At 42.2% G+C, this 22,944-nt stretch overlaps 1 long non-coding RNA gene across 1 annotated transcript; it reads right to left on the minus strand.

Moving 5' to 3' along the window:
* Positions 1–216: 216 nt before the first annotated feature.
* Positions 217–14,205, minus strand: LOC125118468 (uncharacterized). The gene is made up of 3 exons (XR_007132830.1): positions 14,017–14,205; positions 3,864–3,946; positions 217–1,021 (listed from the first exon to the last, which is right to left on the minus strand). It is a non-coding gene; the product is annotated as an uncharacterized LOC125118468 (long non-coding RNA).
* Between the last annotated feature and the right edge of the window lie 8,739 nt (positions 14,206–22,944).

The raw sequence follows: 22,944 nt of genomic DNA on the forward strand, positions 1-22,944 counted from the left end.
TCCCACTGTGATGCAACAGGATTGGTGGTGTCTTAGGAGCGCTGGGACTCAGGTTTGATCCCTGGCCTGGCACAGAGGGTTAAGGATCCAGAGTTGCAGCAACTGCAGCTTAGATCTTGACTGTGGCTTGGATCTGTTCCCTGGCCTGGAAACTCCACATGCTGTGGGGCAGCAAAAATAATAATAATAGTAATAATAATAATAATAATAATAATAATAATAATAATAATAATAATGTATTTCACCCTTTCCTCTCACCATTGTCTTCTCTTGGGGGTCAGTTCTTACAGGTTTGACACCACCACTGTGGTTTTATGGCAACCCATTTGCAGGTAAATATCATTATTAGAGGGAGAATTCCTGCCTCCATTGAGCTTGAAGAGTGATTGATGTACAGTGACAGGTTAAAATGAGCTTGTTTCCCATGCTGCTACAAAACAGGTATTGGGAATTTTGTCCTTCCTGGTCCCTGACTCTGCTCACTTAAAAAGTGATTGATTCTGATCCACTCCTCTGTTTTTTTCTGACTTTGCCATTATGTTCTCATGAGCAGACATCACTCCGAGTTTTCTCACAGCTTTTGTCCAGGGAGCAAGTGTCCGGAAAAATTGGCCAGGCCCTCCAAGTTGATTTTGATAAGGCTTTCTTTACTCCCTGCAGCAGAGTCCGTGTCCGTGTTCTCTTGGAAGTTTATGTCAGCCCCCATCTGGGAATTTGGGGGCCCCGTTCTTCCTCCACCACCACCTCTCTGTTCCCACCTGCGTCTGGTATGAGCCAGAGTGAGCTGGGGGCACTGAGGACTCCCATTGTCTCATGCGTTCCTGGGAACTTTGTAGCTCAACCTTCATGTTTATCTGCTCCTCCGAGTTCTTGTTAGTTTGATGCCTTTGGTTGCCTGGGGCCTAGGAAATAACATGGGTTTTGATTGACAGCTTGGAGTTGTAATAGATAATTGATGCCGCTCATCCTCAGCCAGTTACTGCTACCCAAACAGTAGAGTTTTGATGACAAGAGCAGCATTCTGTTAAAAGAAAAGAAAACTGGGTATCAACAAGTTACTCCTGTAAATAGGTATGCTTCCGGGTATTCTTTGAAAACCAGGCCTCCAACCTGAAACCTGAGTACACTCTGTACTTAACACTGCTGAAGACTTTAAAACCCGTCAGTCTCGTCTTCTCTTGTGTTGAGAGAGTTTCAGCCTATGTGGAATCATATAGGGAGGTTAGGGGGTGGTGAGCAAGGGACTCAGTGATAACCACACATTAACCCCATGCTGGGCTTTGAAGCCAGCACTTGCCTTGGTTGGTTCATCTAATCTTCCCCACAACCGTGAGAGCTATTACCATCCCTATATACAGATGGGACGATTGAGGGCCCCAGAATACACAGAAGATCTAGGGTTTAGTCTCAGCTCCGTCTGACTCTAAAGACTCACGCCCACAAGACTGGCCAGAAGGACACTGGACTGGTCAACACTGTAGAGGCCCAGCTACATGTCAAAGGAACAACAGCTACAATCTATATAACACTTCCTGAAGTTCCAGGTGCTCTTGGAAGTTGGAATGAATTAAATCCTCATAAGAACCCTGTGAGGCAGATTATCATCTCCATTTTACAGATGGGGAAACTGAGGCATGGGTTGCATAACACCATAGAGCTTGTAAGCGACAAAGCTAGAAGGTAAAGGCAGGCAGTGTAGCTCCCCGGTCTCAGACTTGCACCTGACTTCCTATTATACCTTCAGCATATTTGATTAAATCATCAGGTTAGCAACAAAGCCCTTTGCTTCACTTACCTATTACTATGTAACGAAAGATCCCCAAACTTGGTAAAAAAGAGTCATTTTATTTTATTCATGATTACATGAGCCAAAAATTCAGGAAAGTCTCAGCTGGGCCCTTGCTGAATCCATGTGGCATTAGTTGGGGTGATGGGGACTAGAGCAGCTTCCAAGGGGACTTGGTACACATGCTCGGTGCTTCGTTCTTTCTCTCCTCCTGCCGCTTGGCCTCTCTTCACATGGGATCTCATCTTCTATGTGGCTTGGACATTGTCACAGTATAGTGGTTTCTGCGTGGTTATACTTCTAACCAGGAGGCTGGCTTCTGAGGGGTAGGAAGAAGAATTTGCCAGGCCCACTAATGACTGGGCCTAGAATTGGCACAGGGTCGCTTCTGCCATATTCTAAAGGTCAAGGCTCTCCCAGAGCTTATGGAGATTTAAAAGGTAAAGAAACAGACGCCCCCTCTTGCTGAGGCAGAAGCAAGGTCACACTGCGGAAGAGTGTGCAAGGTGGGCCATTTTTGAAAAATGTCATCTGCCACACCCTCTTCCCCTGCACAATCAGTCATGGTTTAGAGACTTAAATGTCACAAACAGAATCAATCTGGTGAAGGAATTGCTGTTTACCTCACAGTGCTGTGTCATTTATTTCAGCACTGTAGTCTAAGCATCTTTCCATAATACATAAAGGCATGTCTTGTACATTAAGTCTATAACAAAGCAATCCAGTGGTGTTTCTTGATGAAATTTTATAATTTTTGATGCTTAAGAATATGATCCAGCAAGAGAGACCCATTCTTCACCAAGATTTGAGATACCTTCCAAAAGAAGGTAAAAATCTATTGAGGACAGGAGTCATAGATGAGACACAGTTTGTTTTATGGATTAAGTGTGGCACATAAGCCAGAGACTTAGACCTTTTGTCATCTGGACTGGCATCAACACAGGGCAGTCTGTTGATCATCCTGGGCACATACCAACCATCCCAGTACATAGAGGTGTGCTTATGTCTTCAAGGATGTTAACTGCAGGTTGTGCCTCAAGTTAAACTGCCTTTGAAGGACTCGGCCAATTGAAAGCTGCTGGAGTTCCCCGTCGTGGCTCAGTGGTAATGATTCCAACTAGTATCCATGAGGACGCAGGTGCGATCCCGGGCCCCGCTCAGCAGGTTAAGGATCTGGTGTTGCCATGAGCTGTGGTGTAGGTCACAGACATGGCTTAGATCTGGTGTTGCTGTGGCTGTGGTATAGGCCAGTGGCTGTAGCTTCGATTCAACCTCTAGCCTGGGAATTTCCATATGCCGTAGGTGTGGCCCTAAAAAAGACCAAAAAACCAAAAAGAGTTGTTAAATTCAGTAAGGGAGGTCCAAGAGCAGGTCCCATGACCCTGCTTCAGTATCAACATACTTTTGCTCTATGTGGTATTTTTATTAATGTACAGTAGTTGTCCTAGATTCAAAATGGGGGTGTCTCTGTTGTGTGGAATCCATAACTGGTAATAAATAACCTTTTCTTTTCTTTTCTTTTTGTCTTTTGTCTTTTTAGGGCTGCACCAAGGCATGCGGAAGTTCCCAGGCTATGGGTCAAATTGGAGCTGTAGCTGCCGACCTACACCGCAGCCACAGCAATGCCAGATCCTTCACCCACTGAGCGAGGCTGGGGGATTGAACCCACATCCTCATGGATACTAGCCGGGTTCATTGCCACTGAGCCACGATGGGAGCTCCCTTGGTCTTTTTTTTTTTAAATGCCATTTGCCAATGTTAGAATTACCAGGTACTCACCAAAATAACAATGATAACTTTTCTGTCAATGTAGCATGTTGCTAAATCTACACTAAATTTGCATAATTAATTCTGCTACCACCTCTGTCATTTGATGGGTTCAGTAAATACTTATGCAATATACCTATACTGTTTGCTACTACTGTGTGTTGTTACAAAAGACAACAAGAAAACTTGGGACCTCTGATTTAACATAATGGTTATCAGTATTCAAGCCATTACTACTGTTGGAATTCTGTATCTTCAGGAATTTTGTGATAGCATTCTCAAGGCACTGCGTGATAACTTAGGAACTCACAAAGATAAATAAATCCATTTCAGCTGCATCCAGATCTTGACTCACTTCACATGAAGGAGAGAAGCATACCTGTTTCTGTAAGCCTAAGATGAAAAATAAAGATCTTTAGCATCTAATCAGACAAGGTATCTTTGAACAAAACACATTGTCCAAGCTTTCTTAGCCATGCTGATAATGCCTTCCATTTATGCTCAATGATAAGAGGGAGTTTAATGGAATCACATGGGCTCCTTGAAGAATAAGGCAACTTAGCAGTACTTACATTCTTTTTCTCTTTTTTGGCATTTGATAAACTCTTCTGTGTTCTTTCTGAGGGGAAATTATTGCATAATTTGACCTTACCCAATATTATTTTACCTGTTCTTTAACAATTATAATTAGGGCCACTTAAACTTCATTCATCAAAGATCAGTTTACATATCGGTTCTTTAGTTGGAAAATTCTCTTCACCCTGGACTTGGCCATTGTTCTATGGAGATCTTGCTTTCTTGAATTCTGACTGTAGCCTCGTGCTTTAATGAGATATAATCCGGGGACCAATAGATGATGATCTTGTTGAAGAAATTTAGAAGGCCCTTAAAGAAGATTACAAAACATGAAACCATCCCTGTGCAAAGGGGGCATGAAATATCAGAATGCCCATGGTTTGTTTGTTTTTTTTATCACTGCAGTTGGTGTATATACCCTATGCAATAAGTGCCTATTGTAGGTCAAGTTCCCAAGAATTAGGCTCTGGGACAGAGTTGCATGTAGGAGGTTTACTGGGCATTGCTTTGGGGGGTTAATAACTGTGGAAGAGTGGAAGAAGTAGGATTGGGTAGACAGAGCAGTTGAATTAAGAAGCAATTACAACAAAGGCTTTAGCCAGTCCTCTGGGGGAGCTGAAGACATAGGAGGGCCCTGAGGAATTGTTCCAAATTGGATCAAGGGAGTCAGGTGTTCATATATCCAAATTGAGCAGTCATTGGCTGCCAGTCCCTCAGTGGAAGGGGGGTATGACCTTGGGTGAGGCAGCTCTCTTCAGCAGGGGACAATTTCCAGAGGGGGCTAATAGCTAAAGGCTTTCAGCTGCCAACACTCTCAAAAGCTGAAGAAACAAGTGCTTCCACCTTCAGATAGCATCCTAGTAGCACATCACAGCATCTACTACAGTGCTTATAAAATTTAAAGCCAGCACTCCTGCCACAATTAAGGACTTTGGATCCTTCTGGTTCTTAATGTCTATCTGGTCTATATTTTTATCCTACAAATGCCTCTCATTCCTAAGCTCCTTCATGATATACTGAAAAAAGACATTCTAGGAATATCAAGCAGTTGTTGATTTCTCAGCCTATCGGTGTATTTTCATGAATATGTATTATTTTTTTCTTACAACTCATGCTTCACCTTAGGGGGAAGAAATGCCAGATAGTTCTGAGGCACTGATTGCTTTCTACTCAAAAACAATATCATCTGCATAACCAAAATCCCACACAAATTGGAAAATAAAAACCTGCTGTTATTTCAGGATTCTAACATTTTCTGGCAACCTCATTGTCATATCATCACAATTTATGATAATGTCCTTATCTTTTTTTCTAAGGTAGGCTCATCTATGTATTTGTTTATTTATTTCAATGTATTAGTTATATAGTGTGTACCATGTGCCAGGCACTACCCTAGGAGCTTCACATGTATTCATTCATGTTTTTTTTGGTTTTTTTTTTTTTTTTTTGGCCATGTCCACAGCATGCAGAAGTTCCCAGGCCAGGGATTGAACCCACACCACAGCAGTGACCGGAACCACTGCAGTGATGATGCTGGATCCTTAACCCCCTGCACCACAAGGGAACTCCATATTAATTCATTTAATTCTCATAACAATCTTGTGCGTTAGGTAAAATTATTAAAGTCCTTTTACAGATGAGCAGACTGAGGCACAAAGAAGGTTAAGTCATTCATACAGCTGGTTAGTTGCAGAGCTGAGGTTTCAGTCCAGCTAGGCTACCTCTAGAGTCCCTGCTCCTTGTCCCTATGCTATACGTTCCTTTGGGTGATCAAATGCTGATGCTACATGTCTTCTGATACCCCACATGAACGATGAAGTGAGATCTGGAGTATGAGCTCTCCATTTCTCACCTCTTGGAGCTGAGCCAATGATATGTCAATCCTTTGGGATCCCAGACAGTTCTGTCTCTTAACTGCAAGTTGTGCATGTACTGTGTGTGTGTTGAAAGGAAAAGTGGTGCTGATGGTGGTGAGGGCATAAGCAGAGGGTATGAACAAAAGAGAAAAGATTTTTGTACATGTGAAATGTCTCCTCTAAGAGGCAATAATCATATTCTTCTGCTAAGATGATGTTCTAGAATATCAGGGAAGTCTACACTAGAAGTTAGGAGGACTGGGGTTCCCATCGTGGCTCCGTAGAAATGAATCTGACTTAGCTTCCATGAGGATGCAGGTTTGATCAGTGGGTGAAGGATCTGACGTTGCTGTGGCTGTGATGTAGGCTGGCAGCCACAGCTCTGATTCCACCCCTAGCTTGGGAACCTCCATATGCCGTGGGCGTGGCCCTAAAAAGACCCCCCCCAAAAAAAAATGTTAGGAGGAGTACACTGGTGGTCCTGATGAGAACAATTTAAGGATGGAAACTTAAATCAGTTCCAACCAGTCCAAATTGGGATAGCCTATCAAAATAATCTGCTACTCCATGTGAAGTTAACTTTGGTTAAGAACACATAACCATGGTAAGAATTGTTTTTTGGCGGGGGAAGTTCCCTGGTGGCCTAGTGGTTAAGGATTCAGCGATGTCACTGCTATGGCTTGGTTTCAATCCCTGACCCAGGGAACTTCTGCCCACTGAAGGTGTGGCCGAAACAAACAAAAAAAAGATTTTTTATTGTGTGTGTGTGTGGGTTTTTTTTTTTTTTTTTTGGCTATGCTCAATTTCTTTACAAAATATCTTGGAGTTCTGCCAATTTCATCTTAAATGTCAAAGATATGCACCAGTTATTGTAACAGATATTGCCAGCCACATTCGCTTTTAACAGTGGGGCCCTGCTTACCTCTCTAGTGTTATGCTTTTTGAAAAAAGCACTTTTTCAGAACTGTCAGCCTCCTAAGATGTGGGCAAAAAGACATTTTGCCTGAGCTTTCATTGCCTTATATGCCATCTCTCCTTCAACCCCAAGATCCGGTCTTGCCATTTGACTAATGGGGCAGCATCACAAAATGTGCTATCAGGCTCTCCGTCCTGTCTGAGCTGCAGATTTGAGCTGCAAGAGAAATGGCGCAGATGCTGCTCTGCTCAGACTCTAATCTCTTCTCTGTACTCCAAAACTGACAAAAGTTGTTTCCGGCCCTGATGATTATGGGCAGAGGCTCTGGGCAGTACGCAGCCTAATTCACGGAACCATTTCTCACAGGTGGGTATGACAACAAAAGCACCAAGATGGTTGTTTTCAATTTTTTTTCTAACCACGCACCCTGAAAATTTGTCAACCACGTGTTGCATCATTCATCCACATCATAGAGTGTGAGGTGAAGAAATCTTATATTTCCATGCTCATAGTCTAACATGTGACCATAAGCCAGCCAGTAAGAAGTCCAGCTTCAAAGGGGATCCCTTTTTAGTAAAGAGGGCTTCCCCAGACTGTATAGGGTCCAAGGACGTATTGTCAGAAGTCCGTGAATGTTCTAAGAAAATGTACTAATTCGGTAATTCGATTTTGATGATAATTTTTAAATATTTGAATCCAGCATAATCCATATAATCCCATTGACCAATTAACACTGAGTCCTGTCACCGTCTTTCAGTGCCTGCATAGGTAATTAAACTTACCATATGTGGGTGTTAACAATATCACTGTACTGTCATTATCAGAGTGCTCCAGAGAAAATGGGAATCATAGGGGATGGATAGATAGATGATAGATTGATAGATAGATGATTGATAGATAGATAGATGATAAGGTATTTATTGCAAAAATTGGCTCATGTAGTTGTGGAGCCTGAGAAGGGCCACTGTCTGCTGTCTGCAAGCTGGAGAATCATGTAAGTCAGCCCCAACTTATACCAGTGGCCCCCTTGAGAACCAGGGGCCAGTGGTATAAGGCCATTGGTTTAAGAGCCCGATAGTTCGAGAACCAGGAGCTCTGATATCCTGAGGGCAGAAAAAGATGGACATTCCAGCTCAAGAAGAGAGAATTTGCCATTGTGTTTCACTTGGGCCCCCAGGGCCACCCAGCCCATACTCACCAATCAGTGAGGGTGGGTCTCTTCACTCAATCTACTGAATCACATGCTAATCTCTTCCAGAAACCTCTCACAGACATACCCAGCAATGTTTTACCAGCTATCTGGAAATCCTTTAGGTCAGTCAAGTTGACACTTAAAATTAACCATCACATTATGTAATTTTAAAAAATAAAGCCAATGTAATATATAAAAGATTTCTTTAGCCTCCAGTAAAAGATGAATGATGTAACAACTGCACAGTAAGAGCAAAGGTTTCACAGTAGTCGAAAAAAGGGCAAAGTGGTGGGAAAACTGAGGTGTCATATGGCAAATGGTAGTAAAAGTTTGCTGAACTCAGAAGAACCTGCTCTATGGCAGAACCACTTAGAAACAGGCTCACCCCTGCCTCAGAGTCTCTGCACATATTGTTCCTTCTGTCTGGAACACTCACCACTGTCCCCCCACCCCAATAATACCCAAGTACTCTTTCACCTTCTTCAAGTTTTTTTTTTTTCTTTTTCGGCTGCCCCCACAACATATGGAAGTTCCCGGGCCAGGGATCAAATCCGAGCCACAGCTGTGACCTACACCACAGGTGCAACAACACTGGATCCTTAACCCACTGTGCCACATCGGGAACTCCATCCTAGCAATGGTTTTTATACAAATGTCACCTTCTCTGTGAGGTCTTTCTTATATTATAAATTCAACTCCTTTTTCACCCAGATCTTCCTCTTTTCTTCCCTAGATTTTTCTCCTTAGGGCTAATTATCATCTGACACACCATTTCATTCATTTATTGGCTTATTATCTGTCTTATCCCACTCGAATGTAAGCTCCAGGAAGGCAGGAAATTTTGTTTTATTCACTGACATACCTGCAGCCCCTAGGAGTATGCCATTGGAAATAACAGGTACTCAATGAATGCGTGTTGGAATGCTAACTTAGGTAGTCAGTGGAGGAGCATGGGCTTCGAAGCTTTCTTTGATAAGGCCACTGATTCACACGTGGGGCTTAAGGGCTCCAGGGAGTAACATCCCCACAGGCCTTGTTTACTGCAGGGAGTGCACCTACGCCCAGATGGACGTGAATCCCTAACCCCCTGTGACTCAGTTTACAGGAAGAAAAGGGCAAAGAAACCATGAGACTTACGTTCCATCCCTATATCAGTCCCTATTGGACAAGGACTGATATAGATAATTGGGCAAGGCCAGAGGGAGAAAACCACATCTTTCTGGACCCCATGTTGGTACCCCCCCATCTTTAAGTGATTAAAACCCCTATAAGACAATAGAACTGCTGCCCTGGGAGCTATTTGCTTTCCTGCAATAAAGACTTTGCTTGCTTGCAAAAAAAAAAAAAAAAGAATGTGTGTCAAATGAATGAACAAATGTATGAATGAATTAATATACACTCTGTGAGTACCGGTTTGACTTTATCACATCTACCTTACTTATCACATTAATGTTATTAATCTGTATTTTGTCATTTGGTAGCTCTGTTCATATTCCACTTGTCAAACTATTTTTGCTTTGAATTTGTACAATAAGCAAACTATTTTTGCTTTTGAATTTGTACAATACATATGAGCAGATTTTTTTTTGTCTTTTTGTTATTTCTTTGGGCCACTCCCGCGGCATATGGAGGTTCCCAGGCTAGGGGTCCAATCGGAGCTGTAGCCACCGGCCTACGCCAGAGCCACAGCAACACAGGATTCGAGCTGCGTTTGCAACCTACACCACAGCTCACGGCAACGCCAGATCGTTAACCCACTGAGCAAGGGCAGGGACGGAACCCGCAACCTCATGGTTCCTAGTCAGATTCATTAACCACTGCGCCACGACAGGAACTCCCATATGAGCAGATTTTTATACCTAGCATTATCTTCCTGCATATTTAAATAACGTAATAAGAAATAAATGAAGGAGTGGCGCAGTGGTTAACGAATCTGACTAGGAACCATGAGGTTGCGGGTTTGATCCTGCCCTTGCTCAGTGGGTTAAGGATCCAGCGTTGCCGTGAGCTGTGCTGTAGGTTGCAGACGTGGCTCGGATCCCACGTTGCTTGTGGCTCTGGCGTAGGCCGATGGCTACAGCTCCGATTCGACCCCTAGCCTGGGAACCTCCATATGCCACGGGAGCGGCCCAAGAAATGGCAAAAAGACAAAAAAGAAAAAAGAAAGAAATGAAGATAACACTTGAAGTCTTTTAGGTTTTTTTTTTTTTCCTTTGAAAGACATCATGGTTCAAATTTTAAAAACAATATTGGATAAGAAGATGGTTGGCTGCAGGGAATGTCAGGAGGAGGCCTGTTTGCTGGAGTGCTCTGTGATTCGATCTTTGTATTTATCTTTCAAGTTCTCCCTCTCCCCTGCACCCTGCCTTGGGTAACAAGAATTGTACAGAACAAGAAATGGGATGTGAGCTGTTGAGTAGCTTTTTTTTTTTTTTTACAAAAAAATAAAGCAGTATTACCACTGAAGCCAGCTCCTCCCCCGCCCATTAGTGTTAGTCAAAAATTGCAACAGCTTTAGGAATCCATCTTTTAAATAAGGTCTCATTTCTCTGAAATTGTAGCTATTGTAAAGCACATTCAGAGGTTTATATGGTAGTGTATATTTTCCCCCTTAAGTTGATGGGTGTAACTATTAGGTAGTTGTTGAATGTGCTGAAAAATCAATTGTTCTGGGGATGATTTTCCCCACCAATTGTTCTATCCCAAAGTATTTTGATGGTGTTAGCTCAGTGCTTTAGATGCTTGCTAAGCTCTTTTTTTTTTTTTTTTTGAGCTATTTCTTCGATTATTCTAGAAGACCCAAGTCGGTGCTTTCGAATATAGAAGGAACTCTATAATTTTGACAGTATTTTATAAACAGGCTCTTCCAGCTGTAGTCTTAGAGGCAGGAATCAAACACTGTATTCTGGGGTTTAGAATGCTCCCCCTTGGGCCACTCCCTAACTCGGCATCAACCATAGATACCACATACAGTAATCCTTAAATCCCTCATTTAGCTACAAAACTACAACTATTTTGTAGCTTAAGCCTCAGAGCTATTTGTAGGAAATCTAACCACCACAAAATGGCAGAGAAAAGAGAAAAAGAGGATGTTTCAGCCTTCATGTAGGAAGTATGGATTACAGGTGAGGAAATTCCCCTTTCTCTCCTTCTTCTGAGCAAAAAAATCTCTATTGCTTCTGGGTTCTGTGGCTAAAGAAAGCCTGAATAACACAATATTCTCTCATGATTCTGACCACCAGACCATATCTTCCTGAGACCAGAGATTCACCCTTTCATGTACGCATTATCTTACTACTGCATCAAATGCAGAAAAAAATTTAATTATCATACCATCTTCTTTAGGGCCCTGACATTGTGTCCCATGTGTGCAGTGGGAGTTTTCCATCTTCTCTTCCTTTATAAGGCCCCCTGGGACAGGTGGCAAGCATAGTTTACTTTCACGACTGCATTTCCCTTTCTCAGTGTCTCTCCTAGAGGGTACGGGCTTTGAGAAATCCTTGTCTGCTTCATTTAACCCCCAGCCCAGCTGCATTATTATTGTAACCTTACAATCCTTATAGCAAAGCGACATGGGCAGCTCAAAACCCTCTGTGGAAGTCCTACTAAGTGTAAAACTTTGTGCGAACATGTTTCTTCTTCAGTGTCTAATGGACTCTAACATATGACTCTAACACATTTCTCATTGAATATTCCTGTAATTGAGCATTATTATTTTTATTTCAACTATAGTTGACTTACAATTTGTATTAGTGTCTTGGGTACAACATATTGATTCAGTTGTATGTATATATTCTTTTTCATATTATTTTCCATTATAGGTTATTATAGGATATTGCATATAGTCCCCTGTGCTTACAGTAGGACTTTGTTGTTTATCTACTTTATATACAGTAGTTTGTATCTGCTAATCCCAAACTCCTAATTTATCCCTCCCCTACCTCCATTCCTGTTAGTAACCATAAGATTGTTTTCTATGTCTGTAGGGCTACTTCTGGTCACTGAACACTTCTAATTACAATGTCCTAAAAACATCTTTCCACTTGGTGGTAGCATTGCAGGTCCCTTCCTGTTGCCCAAAAGAATCATCGTGTCTGTGCTCAATCTCCAGCCTGTTTCTTCCTCCGGGTCTTTTCATTTTATATGTACACTTTCCAACACTCACCAGAGGCTCATCTGGTCCCTTAACCAACCCTCTTAGCCCTTCCTCCTTCTAGGATGCTATATAAGTTATCTGTTGCTGCATAACAAGATAACCAGAAACTTAGCAGCTTAAAACAATACACACTTACTATATTATCTCACTTTCTATAAGTCAGGAATCCAACATGGCTTAGCTGGGTCCTCTGTATCATGAAGTCTGGGTATTGGCCAGGACTGGAGCCTCATCTGAAGCTCAAATGACCCTATGTGGCATTTCAGGGCAGACCCCTCCCCTGTACCTTCTGTTTTAGCTCCTCTCTGAAGTATCTAGATTACAGTATCTGATGCACATTTCCTGAGTTGTTTTACAGATGCGAAAAACCCCACTAAATGGAAAATATTAACTACTTGATGACCATGAACATGTAGCTCCCAGGCCTCCTGGAGCCTAAGGATTGATGAAGTTAACCCCTGGGACAGCCCCCTGTTACCTCACCATCAACTAATCGAAGAATTGTGCACTAGCTGATCATATACCCTGGAACTACCCTCCCTCACCTGACCTTTAAAAATGCTTTGCTGAAACCCATTGGGGCGTTGAGGCCTTTTGAGCATTAGCTGTTCCAGACTCTTTATACGGTGCCCTTACAACAAATGCTGCACTTTCCTTCCCCACCACCCCGTGTCAGTAGATTGGCTTTACTGTGAGCAGAGGAGCGGACCCAAGTTTGGTTCAATAACACTAGGTGGTGGTAGGATTCAGTTCCTTGGGGGGCCACTTTGTTCCCTTGCCATGTGGACCTCTTCAGCATGGTGGCTTACTTCATCAAAATCAGGAAGGGAGAAAATGTGCTAGGCTGAAAGAAGTCACACTTGCGTGTGGCCTAATCATGGAAGTGGCATCCCATCAATTACTCTATTGGCCAGAAGAAAGTCACAGGCCCCTCCTACACTAGTGTGGAGGGGATCACACAAAGATATGGCCATCAGGAGGCAGGGAAAATGGGGAGGGGTACCCTGGAATCTATCCATCACAAATGTTCTGTAACCAAAAATCATTTCCCAAACTTTATGAATAGAAATGAAAACTGATCCATCCTTCAGATTCCCTTGAGCTCAACCAGTTTTAGGGCACCCTGGCCTGACCCCCGCCAACTGCCAGCATCTGTATCTCTTTGTTCGAGCCCTCCTCTCGTGACAGAGGATACATTTTTCTTTCTTCCACCATGATAGACTGTTCTGAAATGTGGTTGTTCATCCAGCCTTTCTGAAGATGCCTCATAAGACCAGGCAACTGCCTGCCCTTGTTACAAAGCTGTGGCTGCCTTGAAATGATCACCTCCGACATTTGTCTCCTGCCTTTCCTACCTCAGTTCCCCTTTCTCCTCACCCCTGGTTTCTCAGATTTGCTCTCTCTGGTAAAGCTAACATGTAAGCTTTTTGCCAAAAATTCTGTTTCCTAAGTGGTCCAGGCTCAGACCTGTAAAATCAAATCGTCGGAATTTGCAATAGACCTAGTCGTGTGGCCTTCGGAGGCATAAGGACATAATCTTCTTGTCATCTCATTCCCAAACACAGAGCATTTTTCAAATATACTTCTCCCCGGCCCTGGGTATCTATTGGATTTAAAATCTGCCCTGAGGTTACCTTAAAGTATTCATGCTTTTATCCCTCTTGGTCCCATTTTCCTACAACCAAGGCAGAACTCACATCCTTCCTGAGGCTCCTGTTTCCAGCACCAGGAAGCATGTTTATTATAGATGATACTCTTTTTACTTACCCTGAGGGTATTTCTGTTGCTCTTTCGGGGTCACAGTTCACCACGTGAGTTCAAAAGCCACCAAGGGAGAAAGAGTAGCTTTAGCTAGGATACAATTTTCAGAAGACACACAAAATACAAATGGAGAAAAAGGGCCCTCGGGCGGCTCAGCACTTCTAAAGTAAAGCTCCCCCAAAAATAAAATAAGCAGGCCACACACAAGGAAGCAGGCAAACTTTGTTTTGCTGAGAGGACTCTTTTCCTTGGGTTAATTCCAAGAGGGAACAGGCGCTGAGTGAGTCACAGAATAAGTAGGGCAGAGTTTGCCTTTCAGGGAATGTGATCATGTAGGCGGACCCGTGCCCCCTCGAGGAGGCTCAGCAGGCTTGACTGCCTGAATCCCAGACTCTGTCAGGCAGCAGGCAAACCTCTCATAGCCCTGTGGACCCTTTCTGGTTCTGTTCCCAGGCCAGTCCAAATTGAGTTTTCAGAGAGAGCTCACTGTTCTGTCTGATCTGCCCTCCTAGGGAAGAAGGTGGAGGGAGGAAGAGTTGGGTCAGTGGTTGATAAGGGATCCCCCCCAACCTCTGGTGATGCCAAACTGTGGGGGACAGAGGAAGTAGAAATGGAGGTGATGGGGGCTGGGGGCCGTTTAACCAGACATCATAGCCAGGGAATCCAAAGGTGGGTCCTGAGCCCAGCGTCCAGGGCCAAGGGTAGGATGCACTAGAGCAGGAATTCCTGAAGGAGAGGATCCTTAGGGGCAAAGGAAAAGGACTCTGTAGACAGTATCAAGTTCAGAAGGCTGCTCTCCATGGCTGGGTATTTATGCAACTGGCTAGGTCCATGTGATTCAAAGGACCAGAGGCAGCGGAGACAACGGCCCTAATGTCAACCAAGATGTCATGGATTTCACTGTGGGAGATAGACTCACAACCCAATAATTCATGAGTTATGGTTATTTGATGGCAATTGTTCCCTGCAAAAGCAAACTTTTTCTTCAAATACAAGCTGACAGGGAAGCATAATAGATAAAGCAGATGAGAGAGAAGCTCCTCTTTCAGAAAGAAGTAGTAAAAGTGGACGGTTAGGTGTTTCCCCACCCCTTCCCAAACCTGAGCCCCTGAGTCTCTTCTAGGCCATTTCTAGTGCTCCATGGGTTATTTATTTATTTATTTATTTATTTATTTATTTATTTATTTATTTTTGTCTTTTTAGGGCCGCATGCATGGCATATGTAGGTCCCCAGGCTAGGGGTCCAGTCGGAGCTGCAGCTGCCGGCCTATACCACAGCCACAGCAATGCAGGATCCGAGCTGCGTCTGCAACCTACACCACAGCTCACGGCAACGCTGGAGCCTTAACCCACTGAGAGAGGCCAGGGATCCAACCTGAAACCTCATGGTTCCTAGTCGGATTTCTTAACTGCTGAGCCACGATGGGAACTCCTCCATGGGTTATTCTTTGGAACAAAAATTCTCGATCACCTGAGAGCAGATGGGTAAAGAGATTGGGGTAAAGTGTTGATGGAGGTGGGGGTGGGTGGAGAGTTGAAGCGGACAGTTCTCATTCTTCCTGCCACTGATGAATTTATGAGTAGAATATTCTAGAGTGCAATTTCAACCTCCACAATGTCCGTGGTGAACATGTGTGAGTGTTCATGGTGCCAGCCATTGCTTAGAAAACACGACACAATGAATGAATGAATGAATGAATGAATGACTGCTGTTCCTCAGTATCCATCTCTATGTGTATGTGTGTTTGTGTATACCATAAAATAAAGACCTCTTTCTTGCTTTTTATCCAGAGAAATTCCTGGAGGATAAAAAGCAATACTTCCATACCTCAGCAGGACAAGACATTCACAATCATGATCTTTGATCAATGCATGATCTTAGAATTTCTTCTGCACTATCAAAGACTAAATTATATTCAAAGTGGTTTTAGTGTTAAATGCATTTTTTAAAATGTCACTTCTTTGAAAAACTGTCAATGCCTATGAGGTATAGTTAGTAACAGTTTATTCTAGCTAGTGGACATTTCGTTCCTAATATTTTAGATAAAAGGGGATGTATCAGCACTTGTTAGAAAGCTTGTCCCTCCCCACCAGAATACAGCTTTGAATCTTCTGGCCTCATTGCTTCTCTTCCTCACTTGGTAAAATTTACATCTCATTTTCTTTTGCTTTCTTATTTTGACCATGTTCTTTTGGATCAGTTTTTTCTCCTTTGGGCTTTTTAATTGTCCATTTTTTTTTGTCCTTGTTAACAAAAGCAGCACATGTTTTCACCTACACACCTGCCCACTTCCAAACCGTACACAACCAAAATGAATCCATATGCTTAAAGAATTCTTTAATGGGTCCACATTTGTCTTTGTTTAGTAATGACCTTTTGCCTTAGAGGCTTGCTGTAGAATTGTCATCCTGGAATTTCTTTTCATTGTGCTCTTTCTTGGCTTTTAAGTCTTCCTCATTTGGGGTTTTTTGTTTGTTTGTTTGTCTGTTTGTTTGAAGTTGTTTTTTATTCTTGGATTCTTTATATTTTGGGTTTTGTCAAACCACATTCTCAAATAATTTTTTTTTCAGAAGTGTGTGTAGTTAATAAACTTCCTCAGACCTTGCCTGTCTGAAAAGGTCTTTATTTAGGATAAAAAATACTACGTTGAAAACAATGTTCCTTCAGAACTTTGAGGCATTGCCGCATTGTTTTCTAGGATGCGATGCTTGTCATGTCATTTATCATTAGGGTTTCTTTTTCCATTTCCCACTGACCTTTTTCACCTCCAGAGGCTTTTAGGATCATGCTTTTGTCACTGTTATTACAAAATTTTAATTACATGTCTCAGGGTGAGCTTTTCTGTGCTTATTCTGCTGAACATTTATCAGGCTCCTTAAAGTTGAAGGTATCATTTAATTAACTCAGGAAGTTTTCTTCTGTTATTTCTCTGGGTATTTCCTTCCCTCCATTTTTTTGCTCCATCTTTCTGGAACTCTGATTAGAGATTCAACCTCCAGTATGTGAATTTCTATATCTCTTAGCTTTCTTATTATTTCTCTTTTCTCATATGTATTTAACAAATTATATTTTTTTAATTTCAAGAATGCTTATTTTTCCTTGCATGTTCCTTTTTATAACATATTCTTAATTTATGTATGCAATATTTACTCAAATCTCTCTGAGGAGTTTAAATCAATTTGTATTTAACTTATTCTCTATTCCCTGAATTCTCTTCTCTGGGTTTAAAAGGTTATTACATTAGGTTCTTCCACTTTTGAGTGGTTGGTTTCTTCAAATGTCATGTAATCCTAAATTGTGAATTTGGACTTAAAAATATGGGATAGGTTGATTTTTTTTAAAGTAGTTGGTATTGATTTTCTCTGGGGCTGGGTAGATCTTTCACCATCCGAAAGGGAAGGCATATCATTTTTTGCAGGAGCTTTATTCTGGAGGATGAAGGGACAGAAATAAGGGAGGCAGGTTAAACATTTTCCTTTCCCTATAGTCAAAACAAAGAGGCCTTTACTATAGAATATCCGAGAGGTGCAATAGGACTCCAGACCTTTCAATTCCTTTATAGAACCATTGGGGGTATGGGGGTGGAGTATCTGTTATAGCTACTTTACAAAAATTTTATTTTGAGTTAGTTCCCTTTGTGGCTCAGCAGTAATGAACCTAACTATTATTCATGAGGATGCGGGTTCAATCCCTGGCCTCGTTCAGTGGGTTAAGGATTTGGCTTTGCCATGAGCAGTGGTGTAGGTCACAGGTGCAGCTCAGATCCCATGTTGCTGTGGCTGTGGCATAGGCCTGGGCACTTCCATATGCTGAGGCTTCGGCCCTAAAAAATAATAATAATAAAAATAAAATAAAATAATGTATTTTATTGAAGTATAGTTGATTTACGTCTTAATTTCTGCTGTATAGCAAAGTGGTTCAGTTATACAAATATACATGTATATTTATTGCTACTGTTGACATGGTCGATTTCAATTAATCATTCAGAATTCCACCTCATTTCTCAATCCAACTCTTTGTACCTGCAAGGTCCTAGCTCAGAATCCCTGCACCTTCAGAGGCCATTCAGCTGCCTCTTCTGTTTTGGGAACTGTTGCATCCACAACTATTTCATCTGTCAAAATAACCCCATATGTTTTCAGTCTTTCAGAAATTTTTCAAAATCACTGGCCAAACTTTGGTCCTTTATCTCCTTTTTAGTTCTATTATAAATGTATTCCCTTTTATACTTCTTTACTGTCATTTCAGTGAGATGGGGGGGGGAGTGGAAAGTAAAGCCTGCCATCCTGAAGCATGCTGAATGAATTTTAGATAAAACTCATTCTATTGAAGTCTCCTCCAAGGGAAAGAGAATTACAGAAAGGAGTCAGGCTATTTATGCTAATTTTTATGTAGTCGTTCCATCTTTCAAATTCTGTTCCCAGAAGATCCCTTGGCATTCTAAATATTAAAATGCTGGTTGGCATACTCTATTACTAAATTATACATGATGCAAATCTAACAATTGTATGCAACTACTAATTGTTATTAAACTACCCATACTGCACTATTAAAATCCGGATTCACATGTTTACAAAGTTTATAGTTTGCAAAGTATTTACATATATCTCAGTTGAGCATCATTACAAGCCTTTGAGGTAGGTACTTCAGGGTATACTACCTGCTCATAATGGTGAAGACAGAATACTTTGCTTTGTTTCTAATCTTAGAGTTGCTAATTAACTTGCTGAAAATTATCTAAATCTTCTATAAACTCCTAAACTTTTCTTATATCCAGTTTCTTATCTATTAAACTTAGATTAATAATGTTAACTCCCTCAAAAAATCATGATAGGAGTTCCCTGGTGGCTTAGCAGGTTAAGGATCTGGTGTTGTCATTGCTGTGGCTCAGGTCACTGCTGTGGTGCGGGTTTGATCCCTGGCCTGGGAACTTCCACACACTGCAGGTATGACCAAAAAAAAAAAAAAAGAAAAAAAAAGAAGATGATGATAAAAAATGATAATACCTGTGAACACTTAAAACAGGACCTGGCACAAAGTATGTGTTCAAGAAATATTAGCTTTTGTTATTATTTTTTTTCCTTCATATCTGTCTTTTGTTCCCTTCTACAGATGACAAAACTATGTGGCATCAGTCAAGTTTTAGACTTAGTTAATAAGATACAGATCCTGGATAGAAATTCATGTGTTCTGATTCCAAATCCAAATTATTTCCAACATACCATATTGCTTCAACATGCTAAGAAAATTAAAGATTGAAGTTGGGAATGACCATAAAATTCTCTCTGCTTTTCTTAATTACCTACCAAAGATGTGGCGTGACATAAATTCTACAGAGAAAAGCTTGGTGTAGGAGAGTTACTCTGTTTAAAATAGACATTCAAGGGAGTTCCCGTCGTGGCGCAGTGGTTGACGAATCCGACTGGGAACCATCAGGTTTCGGGTTTGATCCCTGGCCTTGCTCATTGGGTTAAGGATCTGGCGTTGCCGTGAGCTGTGGTGTAGGTTGCAGAGGCGGCTCAGATCCCGCGTTGCTGTGGCTGTGGTGTAGGCCGGCGGCTACAGCTCCGATTCAACCCCTAGCCTGGGAACCTCCATATGCTGTAGAAATGGCAAAAAGACAAAAAAAAAAAAAATCAATATCCTCTATCTGTGCTTCCTCCATACCAACCTATTAAATCTTTGGCACAATGTGTCGTGGTTAGTAAACAAACATATGCCCCAGTTAAAGGGGCTCATTGAGAACATGGATCAGATCATTCATTTTTATATTTTCAGAGCAGTATAAACAAAATCTACGCAAAATTTTAAGCTCAGGGATATTTTATGAAAATTATTTAAACAAAGAGGCTTTAGTGACAGTACTAAATCTGTGTACTCACTTCTACATTCTTGTGCCCTCTGAAGACAATAAACTTAAAAAAGTGAGACTCTCACTTACATTTGGAATCTTTAAAAAAGATGCAGGTGATTGTATTTACAAAACAGAAATGGGAGTTCCCATTGTGGCTCAGTGGTTAACGAACCCAACTAGTATCCTTAAGGACGCAGGTTTGATCCCTGGCCTCGCTCAGTGGGTCAAGGATCTGGCGTTGCTGTGAGCCGTGGTGTAGGTCGCAGACTTGGCTCAGATCCCACAGTGCTGTGGCTGTGGTGTAGGCCGGCAACTGCAGCTCTGATTGGACCCCAGCCTGGGAACTTCCATATGCCACAGGTGTGGCCCTAAAAGGAAAAAAAAAAAAAAAAGAAAAGGAGATTTGAGGTTATAGATTCTAAAATTCCTTTGCTTTTTTTTTTAATTTCCACTATTTTTTTCTTCTGCTCGCCTGCTTCTTAGACACTACAGAATGTTTGCACACATTGTTTCTGAAGCTTCAGAGCAGTGGAATCAAAGCTTTCCAGGGCACGGAAGTTGTGTTTGTGGCAGGGAGAAAACAGATGGGATATAAACAGGTTTGGATACCCCAGGGATATTAATGGTATTGCATGAAAATAAATAAGTACTTCTAAATACCATGCACATTACTTTTATTCTTCTCCATCATATTTTTCCCCAAATCCAATGTCACAGACAGAAGCTAATTTTTAAGCAATAGAAAAGGTAGAAAGAAAATTAGAATATAATTTTTCTTCCTTATCGCAGGGCACCAGAAGGGCACAGATTGGAGTCGTGGAGCTGATACACTAAAGCTATATATAGCATTCAGATGATAATAAACCTTTAGTGAATTTCAAAACTAACATGGAAGTGCTTCCATCTCATGATAACTTATATGCACGTTGTAGCAGATGTCGTGGCTGTCCATATTTTTAGGTGTGTTGGATGGATTTTTAAGAATATAGCTGGTATTTATTTGTTGTTGGGTGGACTTAAGATTGTCATCAACCAGTGTCCATACTGACAGCCAATGCTCATCAAAGGCTGATGAACTAATGGGCCAGACATCCCTAATAAATTCTGGATAAAACGAGAGTTGGGTGGAGTTCCCACTGTGGCACAGTGGGTTAAGAATCCAATTGCAGTGGCTTGGGTCTCTGCAGAGGCAAGGGTTTGATCTCTGGTCTGATGTAGTGGGTTAAAGATTCTGGTGTTGCTGCAACTGTGGCGTAGGTTGCCACTGTGGCTCAAATTCAATCCCTGGCCTGGGAACTTCCATATGCTGCAAGTGCGGCCAAAAAAAACAGAGAGAGAGCGAGAAAACTGGGGGTCCAGAAGGGCCTGAGAAAAGGCTGGTCAAAGCTCTAACAGAGAACCAACTGGGCAAGGGCAGCCTTGGCTTTTCCCAGGTCTCATGCCAAGAATTGAGGGTAGAAGGGTCCTGTCAAACAACACTTAAGTATGACAATGTTTTTTATTTTTCTTTTTTGGCCGCACCTGCGGCATATGGAAGTTCCCAGGCTAGGGGTTGAATCGGAGCTGCAGCTGCTGGCCTATGCCACAGCCACAGCCACAGCAACTTGGGATCTGAGTGGTATCTGTGACCTACACCACTGCTCACAGCAACGCCGGATCCCCGACCCACTGAGCGAGGCCAGGGATTGAACCTGCATCCTCATGGATACTATTCAGGTTCTTAACCTGCTGAGCCACAACGGGAACTCCATCATCTCTCCTATTTTCCCACATTGTCTTTATGCTCAGAGGCACCCAGAGCACCCAGGCACCTCTCCACACAGCTGGGAGGGCAAAATGTCAGCCAGAGAGGGCGTGGGGGCTGATCTGCGGTCAGGCTTTCTAAGAAAGGACAGGCTCTCCCTGAAGGCTTTTCTGAGTCCTAAATACAAGAGCAGTGCCCAGATCAATTTGAAAACACACTTCAATCTGTCTTCAGGTTATGTTCCCCGATATAAAGGGAGAGCTGGTGTGGCTATATACAAATATCATTTGCCCTTGACTTCCTCTGCTCTGGGTGACTTTTTGGCATCTGTGGCTTATGAGACAGAGAAGCTTACCTCTTAGGCCAGGCAATTAGACTCCGGGATCTCTAAGACTCCCCCCAGCTCTAAAACTTTTATGTTGCTATCAAAGTCGATAATAATTAATAAAGAGAATTCAGAAGAAAAAAGAATTAGAAACACGCTGAGAATATAAAGTGTCATGTGTTACTATAAATAACGGAATATTGGTCTTACCTCTGTGGTTTGGATTCAAGAGACAGAATTAATTCCTTTATTTCATCAATGTGGCCGTGTCCTAGAAGTTTCAGCGCATTTTAAAATTAAAATGTAGACTGGCTTTCTAGCTAAATCCTGCTTGCTGCCCTCCCATTTCATCGCCTTCTTTGCAGACTTAGTGGTGATGAAAACACCAAGGACATCTTCAAAGAGAAGCTTACTTGAAGCAGCTGTCAGTCAAGCTTTGCTTTGGGGACTGTCACCTTTTCACTTTGTCTTCACCTGTGCCCCTCGCAGCTCATGGCACTGAAGCTTAAGGAGCCTCAGGAAACAAACTGTCTCTGAGTAGGTAAATCATCGGCAAATCAGAGACTCCAATTGGACAGGAGGAAGAAACATCCAAGTGTAACAAAGAAAATGTGTACAGATAAGAAAAATAATATGGAGTTCCCATTGTGGCTCAGTGGTTAACGAATCCGACTAGGAACCACGAGGTTTCGGGTTCGATCCCTGGCCTTGCTCAGTGGGTTCAGGATCCGGCATTGCCATGAGCTGCAGCATAGGTCGCAGACCAGGCTCGGATCCTACAGTTGCTGTGGCTCTAGCATAGGCTGGTGGCTACAGGTCCAATTCGACCCCTAGCCTGGGAACCTCCGTATGCTGTGGGAGCAGCTCTAGAAAAGGTAAAAAGACAAATAATAATAATAATAATAATAAGGGGTAGTATTTATTGAGTACTTATTAGAAGCCATGTGTTTCACTAACATCTTTTCATTCAATTATTCCAACAACCACACGTGGAAGGCATTGTTATTATT

Source organism: Phacochoerus africanus, chromosome X, assembly GCF_016906955.1.
Source record: "Phacochoerus africanus isolate WHEZ1 chromosome X, ROS_Pafr_v1, whole genome shotgun sequence".
Taxonomy (NCBI): Eukaryota; Metazoa; Chordata; class Mammalia; order Artiodactyla; family Suidae; genus Phacochoerus; species Phacochoerus africanus.